The sequence below is a fragment of the Taeniopygia guttata genome, chromosome 4 (genome assembly GCF_048771995.1).
Source record: "Taeniopygia guttata chromosome 4, bTaeGut7.mat, whole genome shotgun sequence".
NCBI classification, from domain to species: domain Eukaryota; kingdom Metazoa; phylum Chordata; class Aves; order Passeriformes; family Estrildidae; genus Taeniopygia; species Taeniopygia guttata.
The window spans coordinates 5,952,229-5,970,516 of record NC_133028.1 but is presented as its reverse complement, the minus strand read 5'-3'; positions in this window follow the sequence as shown (position 1 = coordinate 5,970,516).

The following is an 18,288-nucleotide window of genomic DNA, read 5'->3' as shown; positions in this document are numbered from 1 at the left end:
TTTAGCTTTCTTGTTCTAGAACATGACTAATTCCTGTGCAGTTTCTGCAGCAGTTATCTTTAAAATGCTACAAAAATCACTGATACAGTTTGTCAGTTTGTTCCTGCATTTGGTTTAGGCAAATCAGTAGATTTCTCAATTTTTCAATCAGTATATTTTTCAATTTGGTTTAGGCAAATCAGTAGATTTCGTCAGAGTGAAGTGTAAGCACTTATCGCCTGCTGGTTTAAATTTCAACACTGTGATTTTGATCATCCTGTTTGCTTATTACATCTTCTATATATCGTATATATGAAGCAGGGACCTAAAAAAAGAATTGTTGATTAGGAAGTATGTACACACCACAGACCACACTCTGTTTTGTGCCATTCTTTATCAGTTAAGCAAACTTTCAAGGCACATTGTTTACCATTTTGTAGATAAGCTACTCTGCAGAGAAATGAGGCACAGTAGAAACACATGGTAATTTGTGTTAGAACGGATTTCAGGAGGTCTCTTCTCCAATCTCCTTAAAGCAGGGCTGGCTCTGAGGTCAGACGAAGTTACTCAAGATTTTATCCAGCTGGGACTTGAAAATATCCAAGGATGGAGTTTGCACAACCTCCCTGGGCAAGCTGCCCCAGTGCTTGACTGTTGTCACACTAAAAAAGCTTTTCCTTATATCTGGTCAGAAACTCTTACGTTTCAACTAATGCCCATTATTTCTTCATCCTCCCACCATGGACCCCAAGAACAGCCTCCTTCTTTTCAATGACCTCCTCACAGGAGGGCTGCAATCAGATCTCTCAAGCAATCCCTTACTTTGACCTTCATCCTTTCCTTTCCTGAGTACATTTAAATGTCATAGGTTAGTACCTTGCAGCTAAGTCATGGCAAGCCTGTGTTCATCTGTGCCCTTGTTCAGACACACAAAACACAGCCAATCTGGGGTGCCAGCTTTGTGGGGCAGAAGAGGTATCTTCACTGGTTCAGCCTTCTGTGAACAGCTGAAAAGCACTGGTGTGAAAACCATCACTCTCATCTTCCCAGCAGCTTTGCTTGAGGTAAACCAGATCTGCAGTGATTGGAACAGTGAAGAGCCTAACAGGGCTGTGATTGAAAGAAACCTCCCTTCCCTTCCTCTTGGCAGCCTCCAAGAGCACTGCTGCTGCCTGAGCTGGGTTCCAGATGAGCCAGAGGCAAAAGACAGTTCCTTAGTGTGAGGAGCAGAATGGCAGCTTGCTGTGAGTACCACAGACAGTGAATGGATAGCACAGAGAACTGCACTGAGGCTACAGCTGCCCTGCCCAAACACTGGCATGCTGATGTGGAGGTAAAGCTGTTGTAGAAGAGGAAAGTGCTTTATTAGCTCTGCTGCAGGGCTGGAAGGGTATTTTTTCAGGCATTGGTAAGATTTGGAGCACTGAGCAGATGTGCAAGCTGTTGGTTGCATTAGTGTATGCTCTCTCAAAAGTGTTTTTACCTCATATAAACTCTAAGTTAACTCTGTCTGGGCATAACATATGCATAACGGGGCAGCAATGCAGGTACGTCTGCAGGGCAGGTCCCAGGAGATGTCCTGAGATCAAAGTCTGTGTCTTTGCTTTGGGAAGAAGGTGATTTTTGGTTATGAGAGGCACTGAAGGGTGACCATTGGCCTCCAACCAACTGAACACACCCAAGCATGTCTGTTTTTGTTGACATGTGTTGCATTTTCTCTGCTTTCTGTAAGCCCAAAGGAGTAATGAGGAGGAGGAAAGAGCTGATTTAGCATTGTCTGACAGATGCAAGAGCAATTACCAGAACCCATCAAGGCTTTTCTCAGCTGCAGAAAGTGTGAAGAGCGTATTTTGACAATGTGCCACAGGCAGACAGGGTCCTGCTTTGTGTTATGTTGTGAATAAATAGTGCCTGGCCATGTCAAGAGTTTTTGCAGGGTTTTCAGGATCTGTTATTGAAGAGTTTCTTTTACTTCTCTGAACTGCATAGCAAATTAAATATATCATCACACAATTTTACTGTGCCATAATAGGAATCGGAGCAGGACAAAACAATTAAAATTCTTGAAAAAGAACAGGCAAAATGGAGACAGTGTGAGGAACAAATCAGAGCAAATACTGTGGAGATGTGAGGCTGCTCTCTGGTGTCCAGAGGGGAAGGACACAAGCTCTGAGAGCACATTGGTGCAGCGCTGGGCACTTCTCATATACCAGCCATAGAAATCCCATAAGTGATGCCTCTTCTCCAGAAACAAGGCTATTATCTCAAAGTCTTGCCCCAGCAAAAGTCTCCATGCCACCACCTGTGCCAAGCCCAACAAGGGCAGCATGGTCTGGGACCTACCTGTCTGCTCTTGCATGGCGAGATCATCTTCTGCTCAGGTCCAAATCATCTTCTTTGTTATTTCTTTATTTTCCCCATTCTCAGGTTCAGGTTTGCTTTTAAGTAGTACTTGCCAAGACAGGCCACTCCAAGTCATTGTTAAAACAGATTATTTTGATTCAACATCTCTGGGGAAAATAATGTCAATCCACTTCTTCTCTGTAAATCTGGGGACATGTTACAGCAAGGACCAGTGGGTGCCCATGTCTTGCCCTAAAAATACAGAGGTAGGAGGCAAGGTGTGCATTTAGAGTTGGGGGCTCAGCTGTGCTTCTAGGATCCCCCTTCGGAGGATGGACTCACCCACCATCCTCTCCACTGCAGTAAGACAACTAACACTTCCTGCATGTGGAAGATAACTTATCCTGAGAGCAGAAATGAAACTGCTCTTCCTAGAAATGGGCAAATGTTAAATCATGCTCACTCGGTAAAAGCACTGAAGAGCTGTTGCCAGAGTTGTGCCTGTGCCAGGGTAAATCAGCATTGAAAGATGAGAGGAGCGTTGTTTGCCAGCTGGGCTGGTGAGCCAGTTCAAAACCAAGTGCCTTGAGCCAACACATGCCAGTTTTCCCCTTCCCACTGCTGCCAAATGACTTGTTTAAGATGTGGCATTTCAGATGGAGAAGCAAACATATGTGGTTTTGATGCTGTAATAGATTTATGAAGAATTCTTCCTGCAAAAGCATGTAACTTGAAAACTCAGTCGCAGGATTACTTGGAGGTATCTTTGGACCTTCTCCTTGCTTTGGATTTCCATCTGTTTGTTTTTACTTTGACTTAAATTTGCATTGTCTATTATTTCTATTTTTGTTTCCTTTTTGTTTTTATTTATGTTTTACAAACAAAAAGCATCTTTGGAATGTGTGTTGTTTTTGAACACTGTCTGCTGCAAGGTTTGTTGCTGAGAGATTGCGGCTAAAGGCTGTGAGGTCCTGGGTGTTTAGATGCTGCTTCAGTGAAGCAGCAATGCAAATACAGCTCTGTGGCCAGACCAAGAGAAAATACTGCATGTTTATTCTTTGCTTTCAAGGGTGGGCTGAGTGAGAAACCATAAAAATAATTTGTAGGAAGCATGCTGTGTTTTAAAACACAAGCAGAAACACGTTTTGTTGTTTTTGCATTGTTTGTTATCAGAAAAAAGCTCATTCATGTCTCTTGAATATTATCTTTAAGCCTTGTGTAGTAGCACATGATCTTCATGAGCTGACAGCTACAGGACACCAGTTCTGCAGGAACATGGGGAATACTTAGGATAGACTGACATACTCTGGAGCAGGTGAATGTGGCAGCAGTTCACATTGCCTTGCCTTGCTGAGAGCTCTCTGCCTTGCAGATACAGAGGGATGTCACAGAGTCTCTTGTAATATACCCCAAGGGCCGCCCATCCCTGCCCTGCATCACAGCACCAAGTGTGACAGAAGCAGATGAGCTTTTCCTGGTTTTTCCTTTCCCCCAGCAGTGCTGCAGTATCATCCCCTCCATCAGTATTGCTGTTTCCCTCTTATATTCCCTTTCTGCCTGCAGCGCTTCCTTCCGTGGCACCCTGAGCTGAGTCAAGAAATTTCCTTCTCTGGGATGCAACCCGAGGTCAACCCAAGCCCTTTTTATTTTGAACTGAGACTTTAACTGGCCAGGAATCTGTTTGCTGAGAATGGTAGCAGAAAGAGAAGTCTCCAAAATGTGTGGGAGATATTAATGAGAGGAGATACTGGTTGCTAAAATGCCCTTTTACATACTTTTTTCATTCCTCTGAAAGAGGACCAGTGAGCCCTTTCTTAGCCCTAAAATTAGTTTTTATAAAGAATTCCTTTTGTAGGCCTAGGGTGGTGTTTAACACTTAAAGCAGAGCAGAGCTAAGCCATGGCAGCATCGCTGTGGTGGTGCTGGTACCACAGCACAACAGGCACCAGAGCAGCTGAATGACCCTGTGGTTGTGCCTCTGAAAGAGCTTCCAATTCACTTGTCAGAACATTTTCTGGCACAGCTGAAGGCAAGCAACTGCTTCATCAGTAGGACTTTAGGGATGTCAGCCTGGCCTTTGGTGTTATAATTCCTTGTAAAGAATACTACTGCTTTAATTAGGGGTATGAACTTTTCTGTTTGCATGAGGTTTTCTTTCTTTCTCTTTCTTGCAGAGGCATCCTACCAGGAAAGCCACAAATATTTCCCTCCCAAGTGGAAGTGCACTTATGTCACTATTAAAAACTTACTGTTCTGAAGTTTACTAGTTTAAAAGCATTAGAGTGAAAGCAATGCATTAACAAGCACAAGGGTGAAGTGGCTTCAGGGGAAATCCAGAATTGCTTTTTATCCTAATTTTCTGTTCCCTTATGAACAGCAAGCACTAAAGACATTCACCACCACTGTAGCCATAGAGGCCAGGCTCAGTCTTTAAATGAAAAGATGTTTTCTGTGAATTACTTTGAGTGAAATATTGGTGGGACACACTCCCAGAGCATTTGCTGTCCCTTAACAGACTGCACTCACTGTGATTATGTTGACAAACATGTCTACCATAGCCAGTAATTGAAAGACATTATAAAATTTATTGCTAATATCCCCCTTGATTTTAGGAGATGTTTGATGCAACACAGATGATTCTAATAATAGTGTGGAGTCTTATCACCCTGCTGCAAACCTTGCTACATGAAGGAGAGTCAATCCCACCTTAAACGTGCCTATTTCTCTGGGCTGCTGCCAAAGGAAGGCCAGAATGCCTGGCTCAAATATCCACATCACTGTGGGAGGCCTGGACAGTGGGTCAGATAAACCTCAAGAGAAACCAGCATCAAATTTCAGATAAACAAGGTCAGGCAAGCAGATACGCAGACCTTGTCTTAAGCCTTGAGCAAGGTTGAACAGTATTAAAAGACTAGAATGGAAAACTGGAGAGAAAAAAAAAAAAAAAGCTAATTTAACTAGTCATTACAGGAAAAGGGATCTGCAAGAACTGGAGATGAAAAATGTGATGTTTCAGATGGCTCATGCATGAGTTGGCAGTGAGTCACCTCATCACAGCTTTTCTTCAGCAGCAAGCAGAGATGTAAAAATTAATCTGAGTTCATAGGGAGTCACCAGTTTGCAAACCACACACAAGAGCCATAGAATATGGCTATTTAAATCAGATTAGATTTATAAAGGTCATTGATAAAGTAATTGTATTCTCTAGTAATTATATTCATATCTATGGACTGCTGATGACTTACTCTGTGTTGGAGAAGGTGTTCCTTGTTTCTGGTGAAAGACTGGGAGAGTAAGGTGGATAACTCTCTTGGTAAATGAGGTATTTGGCTTTCTTTCAATCAATATTGCTACTATTTAATTAGTGGTAAGAAGACAGAGCTCAGTTAACGTACCAGCCACCTTTACTTATCCCTACCAAAAAAAAATGGAGTTTTAATACAGCAGCAACTCTTATAAAATATCTGGTGAAGATATCATCTAATTCAGTGTAAGCACCCTTGGTGCTTCCTGGCTTTGGTTTGATATTGCTTGTGTCATCCCATTCTTTACTGGGGATAAAGCTGGGACAAAAAAGAACTTCCACTGAAGTCCCAGAAGTCTCAAATCATGAAAATTTCTCAGCACCAGCTTCATAATCCCCAAGAAGGGCTGGGTAAAGACCGTGGCTGTTGGTATAGGTCTTGTTCTACCACCTGAGAGCAGCAACTCCATTTTCTTTTTAAATTCTAATGACTACAATTTGTTTTGCAGTAAATCTGCACTGGTTTTCATTAAACAGAGGTAAACTAAGAAAAAAAAATAAAGCTTAAAAATGTTATGACCCTTTATCATAAGTAACATATTAAAAATGGTATTGCACATGTCCCTTTAAGTGACATTTCTCCAGACATTCTGTAGCAAATTGAGACAAACCAGTGCCTTGCTCCTCTGGCTGTCTTCTTAAAATGACACCACCAAAAATATCTGCAACAAGACTTAGCTGGGAGACCGGTTTGTCATCTAATTCAACAATCATGTCATTGTTTTACACTTGCTTTTACCTGATGCTCTGCATACAGGTGGCCAGAGCCTTCTCTGTTCCCCATTTTGAGGGCAAGTTGTGGTATCCCTAGGCATCAGTGGTGGTCCTTGTGAAATACAGTTGTTGCCCAACAGTTATTGTGGCTTCTATGGTAATAAAAATAATTCAGAAATACGCCTTTAAGGATAGAGTTTACTTTGTTCAGACCTGCCAGGTAGGCCACATGCCATTCTCTGATGTTCAATTTTGACTCATCTACAGCTTTGTGTTTCTGCAGGCACTGGAAGAATGTATGAGGAGATTTCAGTGTACAACTGGAACAAAAAAAATCTTACCTTCCTGATGTGATTTACTTTCTCCTCACAGCTTGGCAGCATCCCTCTGGTTTGCCTGCCGTGTGACTGTCCCTTACATTAACCATGCTGCTTCCCAGCCTGCACGGTGCACCCAGCTCTGCTTTGCTCAGACCACCGAGCACACCTGGCCCTGCTTCCAGCAGCTGTCTGGACATGCCCTCTGTTGGCCTCCAGCCTGCTTGGTGTGTCACACTGCACAATGGATGCAGCAGAAAGTGTTCCACACCTTGGCTGCCAGCCAGGTGTATTGAGCAGACATGCCACAAACACCTCGTTCCTTCAGTCCTCCTTTCCCAAGCACCATTTCTAGGATCATCACAGCAGCAACTCACTGCCACCTTCTTGTCCCTCAGTTCTCTTTGTTCATGAACAAAAAATCTTCACCAGAACCTGTTTTCTCAGTAGCAGGACTTTGTTCAGCTGACTGCACAGTGACCTGGCACTGCTTCTGATAACAGCACAGACACATAACCTCATCTCCCTAACAGTGCTGAGTCTGTTAAAGGCTCTGCTGCCACTTATCCTCCCTAAATGACCTTTTTCCACGTGGTTTCACAAGGATGAGGTTTCCTCTCTGCACCTGGAGATGCTCTGCCTGCCATACCACTGGTTGATACCACGGGCATGATCTGCAGCTTCTGCTGGCTGTGGTTTCTGCCCAGGTGCTTTCCTGCCCAGAGCAGCAGCAGATACTTGTCTGTTTGGTGTCCATATGGAGTGGTCAAGTGGCTGTTCCCATCTCTTCCTCACTCATTGCCTTCTTCTATTTCTCCTGGGGCTTTATCTCCACATGCTTGGCTTCTTAGTAAATTCTTGCTTCCTTTTCTCCTTCTCCCTCTCATTTGGGTTTATGTTTAGCTCACTGATTTCTGGAAGAGAGAGTTGATACTTGGCTGGAAAGAGGCCAGGAGGGAACTGGAGGTGGTGCCTTTATGGACCAGTTGGAGAAGAATTCAGTTCATCAAAGGAACAAGGAGGCAATGAGTGATGGAGTTGCCACTTCTAGAGGGTTGAGCAACACAACAAGGATTTCCCCATCCCTTCAACCTAATCTTCTGTAAGTCACATACACCCCTCAGCAAAGGTATTTATTAAACCCTAATTAATGATGTCTTGGTGGTTTGGAGGGCACTCTCCCATCCAGCCCACTTACTGCCATGTAATGATAATTTTGACTTTACTGATTATCTTTAACAACACTAATTACTAGTCAGGGATGGCAGCATTGCTTAAAATTATAAAAAAAGATGATATGCCTTCACTCCTTCTCTCCTTTTAGGGAAAAGAGAAAAGCAAGCCCTTCATTAAAGTGCTAACAACCACTTTAATGGTAAAGAAAGAGAAGCAGAAGAAATGGGGTAAGCTGAATCTGGACTAACTCAAATGGGAAGTTCAGGTGATATTTGCAGCTATAGCCATGGGTAGTTTGCACCAGCATGTTCTCCATTCCTCTGAGGTCTTTAGAGTACTTTCACTACAAGGGTTCTTAACCTGTCCCAACTCTCTCTTAATTTGTTTCAGCTTCTGCCTGCAAATGACTGAATTCTAGTGTAATTGATTTAAGGAAGGGTTAAATTGGGTTAAGTACATCTCCATTATATACTCTTACTGCTTTAATTAGGTCAATTTAAAATCAATTTAGAAAAGTTACACCGACTGGTTTAGTTAATGTAGATCAGACTCCAGAAAGGATGAAAGAGCAAAATAATTCATTCAGTCATCAATTCATCATTTTTTATGGCCAGATATCAGATGGTCTAAATTTATGGTTTTGTTAAGCTTAGCTGTGCTGGAGCACACATATGTGCAGGGAATTTAATGAGCTGAATTTGAAAACAGTTTTTTCACCATGCTGCCTTCAACTACAGCCTGGCTGGGCTTGGTCTCCTTGTTTCTGAAGGGAAGCTTGCTGGAGGTGTTGCCAGCAGCCACAGAGTCAGCAGGCTTAGCACCAGCCTGTGACTCTGCACAGCCCTCACCTGGCGCCACTGAGACATTTGCTGAAGCAAGAACCACACTGCCTTGTACACTGCCAGCAGCCTGATGGCACAATTACCTGGTGAGGGTCAGACCTGAAGCCTAAAGCAGCCTTATGGCCTTTGAGAAGGGGATGTAGAGGAAAGCACTTCCAGAATCACCTGCACTGCACTGGATGCTGGTGATCCCTCCAGAGGCAGGGAGGACAATCACATAATGCTTAGTCTAAATTTAGCTCTCCACTGAAGGGATAACCCAACACCCCAACCATGAAACCTAAATAGGAAGGGTAATAGTTCAGACTCAAGGAAAGGGAGAGAATATTTGTTCCACCTCCTGCCTCAAGCCAGGACTAACTCTGGCAATGGCATTTCTGAGTAGTTAAAGGTGCCAGGAAGGAGATGAAGGTGATGGAAAAGAGAAGCTGTGAAGACCATGGGCAGAAACTCTGGGGCTCTTATCTCCCAACCCAGCAGTATGGACAAAGAAGTCAGTGAAATAACAGGCTGCACTGAACCCTGGGGCAAGGCAACATCAGAGGGCCAGGAAAACCCCATGGCTGGCTACAAGGGTCTGTAGCATGGTCATGTTCCCCAGAAACAGAAAGAGAGACCAAGGCAGTGCATCACAGCACAGAGACATCCTTCTGAAAGCTCATCTTCCCCCAGAGTTGTAGCAATTTGGGAGCCAAAACCACCGAGCAAAGATACAGCTCTTTGTATTTCAACACTGTCAGTGTCAATGGCCAAAGACTGAAAAAAGATAAAGAAAATATTGAAACAACCTTGTGACTTAAAAGATTTGGGTTTCTTGTGGTGGTGCAAAGCACAGGGCCTGCATTTGGCTTGGTTAAGGTGTGGCAGGAGCAGTTCCCTTATACCACTATTGTGCAGATGATGTTGTGCAGTATTATAAAATGGAAACTCTTGTTGGTGTGTATTGGGTGAAATGATATTGCCCTGAACCAGTTAATTGTGCCAGCATCAAACAATTGTAAAATGCTACCATCAAATCAGCCTGATGTCTCCTCACCCATGGCAGCCACACACAGCCAGCTCAGGCACAGGGTTTCATCTGGCAATGATGAAAAATACCTACAACTGGGTCTAGTCAAAAATGTCCATATCCCAGTATAACTTTCCAACAGCACCACTGAAAAATAGGGCAGGGAGAGGGTGATCCTTTCTCTGTTGTTATTTCCCAAACCTTGGCCATAGGTGATGGAAGGATTTCCTGAATCAGAGGCTGAGGTAACCAGGCATGTGGGCCCCAGAACTCCTGAGGGCTCTGCCCTCTATGAACTGGCCTAATCTCTCCTTAAACCCCTTCAGAATTTTCATCACTGACAGATCTTGTGGCAAGGATTTCCTTGGTTTAATGGTTGTGGGGTGTGAAATGGTTTCCTTTTATGTGAGTAAAGCTGTTTCTTGCCAACATCCTCCAAAGGCAAAGCCTGCAGTGTCTGGTGAGAGCCCTGGTGCTGCTGCTGGGGTGGAGGATGTTCAAATGGCAAGGATGGAGTTCCATGTGCTCAGCAGCTGTTAGAAAATATGTGTGGGAAAGGAATGGGAATTTGGGAAATCATTCACCTGACACTTGGGCCAAAGTATGAATGAATTTCAGGGGAAGTGAGAGGTTGCTGCCGTGGTGCACCCATCTGCCTTGGGCTGGGCATTTCATATCAAACCTGGAATTGGGGTGGGAAGCCAGGATATCCCAGGTCAAATTTTGCATGATTTTTCAGGTGTGTGTATCTCCACTGAATGCAGATACACCAGAGAAGGAATATTGGCTTTCCTTATAGATAGCCAATAATTAAACATTACCCCAGAACAGGTGATTTTGAATTCTCAGCCAAATGTTTGGCAAAAATACTCCAGATGATTTTTATCTCTCCTCTCTTGGTGGTTGAATCAACTTGTTCTCCACACCCAGCCAAACTTTCCAGCTGCAACATTTAAACCTCATCACGAATCACATTTTCCATAGCTTTCCATCACTCAGATATGTCTATTCCAATGGAAAGCTCTGCTTTTCCATCTCTAGCAGAGCCAGAAAAGCCACAGCATTAGACTCTCCCAGGAAATTCCTCCTTTGCCCCTTAGTCAAACTGGATTTAAAGGCATCCACATGTGCAGTGCCATGAGGAAATCAGTCTCAGGTGCTTTACAACTGCTCATTCCCAGAATTGCAAAGGCACCATGAATAAACTTGTTGCACACAGTGTCAAAGCAATTGAGCTGACAGGTGTTCAGGCAAATTTCAAGATTATTTGCATAGAGTTATTGCTCTGCAAAGAAATCACTGTGATTAACTTTTTCATTACTGAGAAGTCTTTTATTTGTTTGTATTTATATGCATAATTGTATGCATGCTCAGAGCTGCACAGTTTGTTTAAAGCTGGATCTCTGGGTCCAATGCTTCTATTCTGATTTCCTCGGGAATATTATTTGCATCTCAATCTTCCATGAAAAGTTGAAATGATGCATCAAAAAATATGTATATTGACATACATCCTATCTGGAGTCTGATCTACATTAACTAAACCAGTCAGTGCAACTTTTCTAAATTGATTTTAAATTGACCTAATTAAAGCACACATACATATAATTAGATCATAGTTTGGAGATAACCTGTTACGCTTTTGCTAAGGAAAAGGGACCACATTGAGAACTTTAAAAGAATTCATTTTAAAAAGAGGAAGGACCCATGAGATCACAGTGTCTCTTCTAAGAGCCATAACAAAGGGTTTGTGTCTCAGCTTAGGGGCAGGACTTTTAAAAATAGCACATCATTGGCCTCACTGTATTCCTAAGCCTGAGTGCAAACTGCCTGATGTTTTAGAGCTGGCACCTATTAGAATCCAACCATGAAGTGTCTCTGGAGAAATTCTCAGCTGCCTCCTATCTCTCCTACCTGCTGCCTGGAGCAAAACATGGGAGCACAGCATGATGGAGAGCAAGTAATCAGGTTGGAATATGAAGGGGAAGCAAAGTGAAATTGTGGACTTCTGAGAAGTGAGAAGATGATTTGCCTGCTCATTTGTAATTTGTTGTAAGCTTTGCATATAATATATAATTGAATGTCTGCTCCTGGCAGTGTCCCCATTGATAGGACAAGAGGCAATGGTATTGTTTTAAGCTAAAAGGGGGTCAATTTGCATTAGATATAAGGAAGAAGCTTTTTACAATGAAGGTGGTAAAACCCTGGCACAGATTACTAAGAAAGGTGGTGGATACCCTATCCTCAGAAACATTCAAGGCCAGGTGGGTCAGGGCTCTGAGCAACCTGACCTAGTTGAAGATGTCCCTGCTTATTGTGGGGTTTGGACTGGGTAACCTTTAATGGTCCCTTCCAACCCAAATCTTGCCATCATTCTGGGATTCTTTTTCATGAGCTGTGCTTGGAAGGAGTAGGTTTTATTGAAAACTGTGGAGTCCCTCTACAAGGAAGCCTGCCACCCATGGGGACATCTTCACAGCCACTGTGAAGCTGTGAGCAGCACTGGGGTGCTGCTGTCCTGCACGCACTCCACAGAGGGGAAGAAGAGAAGCAGCTCTGCTGCCCTCCTGCCCTTTGCTCTGCTCAGTGGGCACACACTGCTTGCAGAGCAAGGTGATGTGTTTGGCTGGCTCTGATCAACCCCCTGCTCACTGCAGCTGGGTTTAGCAGGGTGAAATCCTGCCTGAGGTACGACTGAAAAAATATTTTTGAATAATATACATATATATGTATAAATAACTAATATAATATTAAATATTATATTATATATGTTTTATAATTATATATAATAGTATAAGTATAATATATTTTTCTTCTTGTATATTATATATGTTATATTATATTATATTTATACATATTCTATTACATGTATAAATAACTTATATATATATATAATATTATAAGTATAAAGGTTAAGACAGCTGCTTGTATCAGGATCCAGACCAGCAGTGAGGAAATGGGAGCAGAAAGCCCTTTCTAAAGGTACTTTCCTGCCCTTCAGCTTCCCCTTCTTCCTCCCTGCTGAGCACCACCCATGCTGTGCCCTAACTCAGCACTGGCATTTAAGCCCTGGATTAAGCCAGTGTCAAATCGTCGTCACATCTTTCTTCGTTTTTTTTTTTTTATTTGATTTGTCTTCAAAAACAGCCTCTGCAAGCCCTGTCCTTTCCCCAGTCCTGGCATGTTTTAGGCCTAGGAAGTGATTTCAGACAGCTTTGACAAAGGAGTGCAGGTTTGGGGTTTAATTAATGAAAAGCAGTGAGGGCCAAATCAGCAGCAGGACAATCAGCTGCACATCTTTGATATCCTCAGCATGAGTTGACTCCCAGCCCAGAAATGGGAGACAGGCACCACTGCAGGAGATGCCTGAGTCATGGGTAACATGCTGAGTGAGAGGTGGTGAGAAGGATGGGGATGCAGCCAGAAATGTTTCAAGGGGAACAATAAGGAAGGTGCTGAGGCAGCAGGACTGAGGGTCATTGGGAATTCAGGACGGCTCAGCCTTTGCTGACCCCTCTCTGGCCAATGCTGTGGAGAGCTGTGTTGACTACCAGCCCTTTCTGATGTTACCAAGGTAAATTCCATGTATTGATTTATCCCAGACAGTAGAACCTCACCTCCGGGTCTCACATTTTGTTCTGGAAAGTAATCATTAACTCTCTCACCTCACACTGGGTACAAAGGCCTGGCCACTTTTTGAGAGCTGGGGCAGACTCACCCAGCAAGTGCAGGGGAGTTTGGAGAGGATGGACATCGACCTTCTTCACCATGATGAGCCAGCATTTTCCATTCACATCTTTAGCAGCAGATTTTCCAAGCAGGAAAAAAAGTAATCCTTGCTTTGGAAAGGCACTTTCCTGGCAGCTCCCACCAAGCCAGAAGAGTGGGGGACAGGGTGGGGTGGCTTAGGAAGGCAATAGGTGGCAAAATCTCTTTGTCAAAACTGCCAGCAGGAGGTTGTTGGCCACGAAAGTGGCTCAGGACAGTCTACCTCACATACCCATGGCTACAAACCCACTTGATGGTTTGATCTTTTGTGTTTTGAAAGCCTGTGGTATCGGGATTTCCATCTTTCCATTGAAAAGAGGTTTTCTGATTTGCCTATCAGATCATTAGTTCTTCTGTTGATTCACCTCTGTCCTTTTCAATTTTCCAAGGTCTTTACTACTAATTAAATGAAGTATTTTCTTCATTTTATTAATAACGATCTAAGATATTCATATTCTGAGGCTACCTGATATCATAATATTTCCTAAAGGTAACATCTTTTGAGTTTACTTTGTTTTCTGCCTTTAATGATCTGAGTTCTTATGGTGAAGTCCTTAATAGTAACCATCACAGTATGAAACTTTTTTCCAAAGAGAAATCCCAAATGTTTTCAATGAATTAACACTCAGAGAGAATTCCCCCAACACCACATGACATAAAACACTGTTTAACACCACAGGAGTCATCTAAGCTGAAAAAAAATAAAGGTCAAGGGTTGCACTCAATGATCTTGGAGGTCTTTTCCAACCTGAATGATTCTATGATTCATTTTGAACATTTCCTTTAAAAGAATACCTGTGAATCCCAGAAGGATAAAATATTGGTCTCATATGGCTTTGTAGGGCTGTGTGGAATTAAGCTCAGCCACCAGCTTAGAGTCACAGAGGGGCCCTGGGAAACACAGACCCCAGGGCTGGAATGCTGGGATTAGCTGCAATGGATGAAACCCAGCCTGGCTTTACACTCCATGGCCTGACCAGGTGGATGTGCCATCAGTCATTCACTCTCTATGCAGGTCTCCCATTTCATCCCCAAAATGAGCAGAATCATTCTCACAAATAGCTTAGCGTGAAAACAGTTTGGTATGACAGATGTTGGCAGGGAACACAAAAAAGAAAAACCAAACTAATTTCAGTTCCCTGAATTTGACACAAAGGAAGGAAGGGACAGGTTTCAGTGTTGATAAGAGAGGGGGAAGCTTTTGGGCAGCACCAGGGGAAGGCAGCAGTGACCCATGCCCTCCCTGGCAGCAGCACGGGGCACAGCATTCCCCCTGCCCAGAGCAGCAGCCCCAGCAGCAGCTCGGACAGGCCAGCATGAATCACAGGAGTGGTGACCCTGTCATGGCCTTCTGGAAAGGATTATCAGCACCAAGGAAGGGTGAGATGGAGGTGCCAGGAATACAGCATGGAATGCAGTTAAGCTGGACATGGTTAGGTCTGACCTGGCTGGAGACTGAGCTGCAAGAGCTGTTTGTGCAGGCCAAAGCCACACCTATGAAACTCTGCCAGGGAAAGGTAATGCTGAGAGAGTAAAAGCACTGCCTGGGGAGGACTTGGCTTCAAGGGGCTAACAGAGAGACCTGAAGCCACTTGGTGGCAAAGAGTTGGGTCAGTGAGAGCCCTGTGGTGAAGGTAAAGGGGTAGATCCTTTCTGTGCTCCCACCACGTGCTTTGTGTCACCCCATTGCTGCTGGCCTGTTCAGCTGGAGCACATCCATGGGCATGACCTCAGTCTCTGATGGAGGAAGATGAGTTTGTCGTGATCTGGCTGTGCCAGAGATAATTGAGCAGATCTGCAGCATGGTGCAGGTGTGGAAGCATCAGCACCTTAACAGAGCTGTTTCAGGGGCTCTTTACTCCCCAGAGCTCTGGACCAGCCCCAAAACATGAGGTAAAGCCAAAAGCTTCTGCCTGAGCTTCAATTACTGTAAAATTATATAAATTTGTCCTCAGTGCCAATGTTTATGCAAAGAGGGGATGAAATGAGCCCTTCCTGCTGCTGCCCCTCATGGTACCAGTCTGGGTCCAGCCTCAGACTCCTGCTTGAGCTTTGCAAAAGCAGTAATTCAGATTCTGCTGTCTTTCCATTCCTGTAAAATCCAGTTCTGTAGCTTAACCCAAAATTAAAGATCCATTAAGTCACAGTTGATTGAGGGCACTGCTCTGGTTTGTAGCCTTTACACTCAGGAGGCTACTGGGGCTAAAGTGCATCTCAAATTCTGCATTTTCCAGAAATAACCCAGGCTCCCAGGCAGAACAAATACCGTATAACAGAAAGCAGAACTCAAAATGTTGCACAGAGCATTGATTTTTTTTTTTTTTTAAGGGACAGCCCTGGGATTTTTCTGCAGAGCTGTTGTGCTGCCAGCATACAATTTGCTCTACTTACCCTTTTGTTTTTAATGTCCCATTAATAATGAATCTCTGTATTTATTGCAGTTTGCATTACTGTTCCACTGTTACTTCTTGATCACCCATTATTCTGTCTGTAGTGCCAGGCAGTGCTCCAAAACCCAAACAACAGCAGCAGTGTTACTACAGACCAAGCCACCAGCCCCACCAACCCCAAAGCAACTCCACCGAGGGGGATCATTTATCTTCCCAAAGCTGGCAGGGCATGCTGCACCTAGGAAAGCAGGAACAGCTCTACATCCTCTCCATCTCTGTGATCAGATCTAGAACTTTTCCAGGGCAGTTTGGACAGCCAGCTCTGTTGAGGATCTAAGCCAGGAAACTGTAAAACATCATTAATGAGCAGCTTGCTTAATCCTGGGTGTGTGGCATCCAGTGTAACAGGAGCAGGAACTGACTGTGGGAATGGCTCTGGCTGACAGCTCAGCTCAGCAGTGCAGGCCCCCATGGAGGATGCTCTAATGATGCCTCCCTGATCAATTTTACATTCTGAAAAATGCTGATCAGCTGCCCTTTGACCTTCATTTCCCAGCCTACAGCCCCCTGAACACCCCATTGCACCCCTGTGGATCTCCAGCTCAGCATCCAGGACTGGGTATCACAGTACTGGTGTTCAGTTCCCACTGGGAGCATCTTCAGGCCTCCTCAAACCTGTATTGCTCTGTAAATCAGAATTAATGCAGAAAGGCAGTGCTGAAGGAGCTGGGGGGTTGCAGTGCTCACAGGGCTTCAGAGCTCTCTTCCCTGAGGACTTACCACCCCTGTCTTTCTCATGACAGGAAAATGCCTTAAGTCCTGGAAAAGACCTAATTGCAATACTGTTTTGAGGCAGGATTTCTCTTCAGCAGCATGAGGCTGCACAAACACAAGGAGAAAGGTTTCTCTGGTCTTCCAAGAAAGCTCTAGCTGCCCCTCTCTTCCTCTGGGAATGGAGCTGACCTCCTTCTGCCCTTGTCCCTGTGAACAGTGTGTTATTTCCAGCAGCAGCAAGGAGTTTTGGAGCAAGAAAATTGAAATTTTCCAGTTGTGGTGGTTAGTGCACTCAGGAGGGGGGTTTGAAGCCCCTCAGGGCACTGCAGAGAGCCCAGAGCAGGGCTCCTGTGTCCCCAGTGACTGCCTGGGCTCACTGGCATGACCAGACACAGGTCACTGTCTCTTCCCTGGGTGCACTGCCAAAGAACTCACCTTTGCTCTCTTTTAGTTCTATTATGCACAAAACAAAACAAAACTCAGGGGTCTTTAGGTTGAAGCATCATCCATGCTATAAAAAACAGCAAAGAAAGCAGGGACTGACGAGGCACAAAGCTCCTGCTGTTCCCCTCTGGCTGAGGGAGTTGGTCGCCATGCAGGAAGCTGTGGGATACAGACCCCACAGCAGTCATCTTCACACCTTCACATCCACCCCAAAGATCAAGACTGCCACTTTCAGCACCAAAACCTTCCAAACACTTTTTGGATCTCAGCCGTTAAAGGCAGTCCTCACAAGCTCTCCCATCCGATCTAATCCCAGAGAAAGATTTTTGTTCTGGCTTCATCCGCCTGCTGCCAGCCATGTCCTGGAGCACAGCCTGGTCACCACAATCTGACCTTGTGGGAAGTGTCCCTGAGCTGCTACATGCTCTCCCACTTGCCAAATTCCTCAGCAGATGAGGCTGCTTCCAGATTTCAGCACTTACTGGCAAGCATCAAGTGGTTTGTCCAGAAAGGCTCAGAGTGATTAAAGATCTCTGGGCGCTGTTTTGTGGCCACTGCCTGGTTACTGACCTACACAAGCATAGCAACATGGGAACCAGTGACCTGGGAAAACAAACTTTTCTGCTCCCTGTCTTCTAATATTTAGCTTTGCTTTGCTTTTTGAGATGAACTGATTCCTGTTTGTATCCACTCTCATTGCCCAATTTAGGATTTTTTAATCATTTACTGAGAAAAACAAGCCTTCTATTATGATTTATTGGACTTGAACATAGCGTGCATTCCAACTCCTGAGCAAATAAAAGCTGATTCACTGTTACCAACACACTGAAAACCTATGTTATCTCTGTCTTGAAGGTAACAAATCTGCACCAGCAAGTGGGTGTGAACCACAGAATCGTTTGGGTTGGGAGGAACCTTAAAGCTCATGTCACTCCAACCCTTTCCCATGGGCAGGGACACTTCCACTAGATCAGGTTGCTCAGAGCCCAATCCAACCTGGCCTGGAACACTTCCAGGGATGGGGCAGCCACAGTTTCTCTGGACAGTCTGATCCAGTGTCTCACCACCTTCACAGGGCATTTCTCTCACACTTAATGTAAATCTCTTTTAAACTGTGCCCTCTTATCCCATCTCTATTTGCCCATGTAAAGCATCACTGTCCCTTATTTATACCTCCCATTAGGTACTGAAGGCTGCTACAAGGGCTGCCCAAAGCTGCCTCCTCTACAGA